General features: G+C 53.0%; 1 protein-coding gene across 1 annotated transcript in view; it reads right to left on the bottom strand.

Annotated features, from left to right (window-relative positions):
- Olfm2 (olfactomedin 2) overlaps positions 1 to 6,000 on the bottom strand; it is a 54,863-nt gene that overhangs the window by 48,533 nt on the left and 330 nt on the right. The window lies entirely within an intron of this gene.

The following is a 6,000-nucleotide window of genomic DNA, read 5'->3' as shown; positions in this document are numbered from 1 at the left end:
CCTTCCTTCCTTCCTTCCTTCTTTCCTTTCCCTTCCTCCCTTCCTTCTGTCCTTCCTGCATCCCTCCCTCCCTCCCTTCCTCCCTCCCCCCTCCCTCCCTCCCTCCCTCCCTCCCTCCCTCCCTCCCTTCCTTCCTTCCTTCCTTCCTTCCTTCCTTCCTTCCTTCCTTCCTTCCTTCCTTCCTTCTTTCCTTTCCCTTCCTCCCTTCCTTCCGTCCTAACTGCCTCCCTCCCTCCCTCCCTGCCTCCTTCCCTCCCTCCCTCCCTCCCTTCCTTCCTTCTCCTGGGGCTTGAACTCAAGGCCTGGGCTTTGTCCCTGAACTTCTTTCAACAGGTGAGTTTTATAACTCCATAAAACTGCTCAAAAGTCAGGGTGCAGGTGTGCCCCACACCTGTGGTCCTAGCTAGTCAGGAGGCTGAGATCTGAGGATCCCGCTTCAAAGCCAGCCAGGGGAGGGAAGCCCATGAGACTCTTATCTCCAATGAACCACCAGAACAACAGTGGCGCTGTGGCTCAAGTGGTAGAGCGCTCGCCTTGGGTGAAAGAGCTCAACAACAGTGCCTAGGCCCTGAGTTCAAGCCCCAGTACTACCACCAAGTATTTTTAGAGAATTTGAATCCGTACTGAACACATACATACGTCTCCCCATTTCCCTCTAAAAAGCACAGCCTAAAAGCTGTTTCTATAGCTTCCATTGCATTAAATATTCTAAGTCACTTAGAGATGAGTTAAATTTGGCTGTGCAAACCTGCACCATTATACGCGCAGAGATCTGGGCAGCCATGACTACAAAGGATCAGCCACCCAAGGTCCCCCGAATATACACGGGGACCCTACAGATACATTCAGACGCAGCCAGGATTAAGATAAGGCAGGCTGGGCGGGGAAGGTGGCTTAGTGGTAGAGTGCTTGCCTCACATGCATGAAGCCCTGGGTTCAATTTGTTAGTCCCACATAAATAGAAAAAGCCAGAAGTGGCGCTGTGGTTCAAGGGCTAGTGTTAACCTTCAGCAAAAGAAACTCAGGGACAGTGCACAGGCCCTAATTAGGTGCAAGATTTTGGACTGGTGAAGAAGAAGGAGGAGGAGGAGGAGGAGGAGGAAGAGGAGGAGGAAGAGGAGGAGGAGGAGGAGGAGGAGGAGGAGGAGGAGGAGGAGGAGGAGGAGGAGGCAGCTAAGAGAGTAGTATTTTATTTAACATTTTCATATTTTACAACTTTGGTGGGGGGAGGGGGGAGGAGGATTGAGTGGGGGGGGAGGATGGGAAGGGATGGGAAGGGGAAACAAAGGAGGAGGCTACAATGCTTGATAAGAAATGTACTCATAGCTGGGCACTGGTGGCTTACGCCTGTAATCCTAGCTACTCAGGAGGCTGAGATCTGAGGATCATGGTTCAAAGCCAGCCCGGGTAGGAGAGACCGTGAGACTCCTATCTCCAATAAACCACCAGAAAACCGGAAGTGGCGCTGTAGCTCAAGTGGTAGAGTGCTCACCTTGAGCTGAAGAGCTGAGGGACAGCGCCCAGGCCCAGAGTTCAAGCCCCATGACCGACAAAAAACAAACAAAAAAGAAATGTACTAATTGGCTAGGAAGTTGGCTCAGTGGTAGAGCGCTTGCCTTGCATGCCTGAGGCCCTGGGTTCGATTCCTCAGCACCACATAAGCAAAAACAAAAAAGCCGGAAGTGGCGCTGTGGCTCAAGTGGTAGAGCACTAGCCTTGAGCTGAAGAGCTGAGGGACAGCGCCCAGGCCCAGAGTTCAGGCCCCTCGACTGGACCCCCCCCAAAAAAAAAGAAATGTACTCATTATCTTGCCCATGTAATTGTAACCCCTCTGTACAGTATTTTCACAATAAAAAAAAACCAAAACATTTTCATATTGTGTTGATGATTTCATTTGTTTTTTATCTTTTTGTTGATTATGGGGCTTGAACTCCAGGCCTGGACGCCGTCCCTGAGCCTCTTTGTGCTCAAGGCTAGCGCTCTACCACTTGAGCCACAGCACCACCTCCAGCTTTTTTTGTTTTGTTTTGTTTTTCTTGAGTGGTTCATTGGACATGAGTCTCACTGAGTCTTCTGCCTGGGCTGGCTTTGAACTGCAATCCTCAGATCTCGGCCTCCTGAGTAGCTAGGATGACAGGCGTGAGACACCAGCACTAGGATAAGATTTCATTTTAGCTTTCTTTTTTTTGGTGGGGGAGGCGTTGGTCACGGGGCTTGAACTTGGGTCCTGGGCACTGTCCCTGAATTCCTTTTTTTTTTTTTTTTTCTGGTCATGGGGCTTGTACTGTGGGCCTGGGCGCTGTCCCTCAGCTCTTCAGCTCAAGGCTACTGCTCTACCACTTGAGCCACAGCGCCATGTCTGATTTTCTGGTGGTTCATTAGAGATGAGAGTTTCACAGACTTTCCTGCCTGGGCTGGTTTTGAGCCAGGATCCTCAGATCTCAGTTTCCTGAGTAGCTAGGATGACAGGTGTAAGCCATTGACACCCAGCTTTGCCTGGTGTGTGTGTGTGCGCGCGCGCGCGTGTTGGCATTCCTTTTTTTTATCCTCAAAGCCAGTGCTTTAACTGACTTATCTTGAAACACACACACACACACACACACACGCACGCACACACTTCCTGAACTAAGCTAGTTCTACCACTAGGTGTCACCCTTGCTCCTTAATCTGAGAGCCCCGTCCTCAGCCTGCCTTTTCCTATAGTATTAGGTGAAGTGTTTAAGATTTTTGGTTGTTATCTGTCTACTTGTCACATTTACATGTTCTAGAAGACCCTGGGGGAGGAAAGGGAACTACATCTTAGCTCTAAATAGCAATGTCCTATGGGGGCATCAGAATTCATCTGTCTTCATGGAAGAATTCCAGATACGAGTAAATAAGATCGGTTTGCTTTTGCTTTTATTCTTGTTTGTTTGGTTGGTTGTTTTTGCCAGTCCTGGGGCTTGAACTCAGGGCCTAGGCACTGCCCCTGAGCTTCTTTTGGCTCAAGGCTAGCACTCTACCACTTGAGCCACAGCGCCACGTCCGGTTTTTTCTGTGTATGTGGTGCTGAGGAATCGAACCCAGGGCCTCATGAATGCTAGGCAAGCACTCTACCACTGAGCCACCTTCCCAGCCCCCATGCTTTTATTCTTATTACTGTTTACTTAAAGTGCTGGCATTGGCACCCAGGGCAAAATGCACACAAGGCAAAGCTTATCCCACGAAGCTATAGCCTCAGCCCAAGATGGGTTTTCTCTCTCTCTTTCTTTCTTTCTTTTTTCTATATTTCTTCCTTCCTTCCTTCCTTCTCACTATTGGGGCTTGAACTCAAGGCTTCATGCTTGCTAGGCAAGTGCTCTATCACTTGAATCTCACCCCCAGATCATTTTGCTCTGGGCTTTTTAGCTTAGGCCAGCCAGAACTGTGATTCTCCTATTTTAAGCTCTTCACTGGGATGACAGGAATGAACCACCACACTCAACTAATTAGCTGAGATGAGGGTGTCACATATATTTTGCCTGGGCTTACCATAAACCATGGTCTTCAATGATCTGTGCCTCTTGAGTAGCTGAGATTGTATATGTGACCTTTTGGCTTTCTTTCTTTGGATTACAGGCGTGACCCACAGTGCCTGGCTTTGCACACCCATCCCTTTTATGTTGTTTTTTTTTTTTTTTTTTTTTTTTTTTTTGGTTGTTTGTAGGGCTTGAACTCTGGGCCTGGGCGCTGTCCCTCAGCTCTTCAGCTCAATGCAAGTGCTCTACCACTTTGAGCCACAGCGCCACTCCCGATTTTCTGGTGGTTCATTGGAGATAAGAGTCTCACGGACTTTCCCACCAGGGCTGGCTTTGAACTGTGAACTCAGATCTCAGCCTCTTGAGTAGCTGGGATGACCGGTGTGAGCCACCAGTGGCTGGCTTTATTTGATTTTCTGCCTGTCTCATCTGCCAGAAAAGTTAGGTCCTGGAAGGCAGGGGTTTGCACATTTGATTGATGGGCTGATTGATGCTTAAGCATATCTACAGATTCAAAGGATAAGTTTTAAAAAATCTAGGCAGGATGTATGGAGGTGAGAGCCCATGGCCCACTGAGGACTGGGGAGGGGGAGTTTTGAACTCGCTTTGAGAAGGCAGAGAGCATCTTTTTTCCTGACTCGTCCCTTTGACATACAGCTGGGGCTGGTTTGTTTTTTTAACACATTCGTGGTGCCCCCTGCTGGCCACCGCCGGAACTACAACCAGGGACAGCCTTCCAGCAGCCCCGCCCCTAATGATGACTTCCTCCAAGCCCGCCCCATCTGCGTGTAGCCCCGCCTTCGCGGAGTTCTGATTAGCCCTGCTCCGCAGCAGTCTGGATTCGCCCCGCCCCCGGGAGTTTAGCGCCGCCCCCTACGCCTTCCCCGGGTCGGGCTGGGTTCCCAGCCCACTGACCAGCGCCTGGGATCTCAGAAACCGAGATTCACCTCACGTCTGGCTCCTTCTTTTTGTTCCTAGCAAGTTCTCCAGCGTGAAGTCCTCTTGGTCTCTGTTTCTCTCCTCCCCAGCTCACATATTCTTTGCAGCCCGATTCCCGGGCTTTGGGCACCCACCCCGGGCAAAAGGAGGGGACCCCCTCCCCTGTCCCCCACAGCTCTCCTGGTGGAAATTCTCCTGTCTGGATTCTCACTTCCATCCCTCCCAGCGCCCCATCAATCCTATCCTGACGGGGACATTCACCCCTCCCCACTCACCCCCACCCCCAGGTGCATTTTCGTTGGTGTATCTACCTGCAAACCCCACGGAGAGACGTCTCCACACCCGTGTCCACACCCAAGGAGGACAGTGGGTTATGGAACAAGCAGGAAGCCACTTCCTAGAAGCGGTGTGGCCCTGGGCAAGTGACTGAACTTCTCTGGGCCTCTCATAGCAGCAGAGCGCTGAGGCGTGCAAGGGTCTCGCATAGCAAGTGTTTTGGGGATCTTTGGTATATTGTTGTTGTTATTATTATTTTATTATTATTATTGCCAGTCCTGGGGCTTAATGCAGGGCCTGGAAGCTGTCTCTGAGCTTTCTCTTTTTTCTTTTTTTTTCTTTTGCTCAAGGCTGGTGCTCTACCACTTGAGCCACAGCTCCATTTCCTGGGCTTTCCTGCCCAGGCTGCTTTTGAACCACCATCCTCCGATCTCAGCCTTCTGAGTAGCCAGGATGACAGGCACCGGGGTTGGTGATTATTATCATTGTTGTTGTTGTTATTGTTATTATTATTTTCAGCCCAGCTTCTCTCTGAGCTCTTACAGACCTGAGAAATTGAGGGGGGAGGAAGGGAGGGGTTCCTACAAAGATGGAGGAGGGGCGCGATTTCCCAACAGCTCCGTAGAGCTGGGGAGGGGGTGCCGTTGGGGAGACAGGGCTGCACCCCTCCCTTTGGAGCGATCCACTCCAAGGCAGCGACGGAATGGTCACCCCAGGACTCCCCGGGGCGCACACACACCTGGCCACCCCGTCGGTACAGCACCCCGAGATCACGAGGGCTCCTGTCCCCGCCCACCGGGCCCCCCCACCGCCCCCCCACACCGGGCCCCCCCACCGCCCCCCCACACCGGGCCCCCGCGGCACAGATCCACGCGGCCCGTCACACACACAACTCCGGAGCCAGGCTGACGCCCCGCACCCCCCCCCCCCCCGCACCCCAACTCACTCACACTTCAGCAGGCACCCGCACGGGCGCCTGGGGTCACGCCCAAGCGATGCACAAAGCCTCACGTTTCCCGGGGACCCCCTCCCCGCACCCCGACACACCCCGCACACACGTCCCCGCCAGTCACGCACACGTGAGCCCCGCCCCTTTCCCCACTCTGGGGGTGCGGACGACCTGTCCGGGGAGGGGGCCGGGGAGGGGGATCAGAAGCCCGGGGCCCCCCCAGCCATGGCGAGGGAAGGGCGGGAGAGCGGCCCCCAGGCCCCCCTGAAGTTTCCTCCCCCGCCCCATTTCCACTCGGCTCCTCCAGCGAGATGGCGGGGTGTGGGCTCCCGCTTCACC

Source organism: Dipodomys merriami, unplaced genomic scaffold (assembly GCF_024711535.1).
Source record: "Dipodomys merriami isolate MVZ:Mamm:240054 unplaced genomic scaffold, mDipMer1.0.p SCAF_6, whole genome shotgun sequence".
NCBI classification, from domain to species: domain Eukaryota; kingdom Metazoa; phylum Chordata; class Mammalia; order Rodentia; family Heteromyidae; genus Dipodomys; species Dipodomys merriami.
The sequence above is the reverse complement of the archived record's forward strand: the minus strand, read 5'-3'. Positions and strand labels throughout refer to the sequence as shown.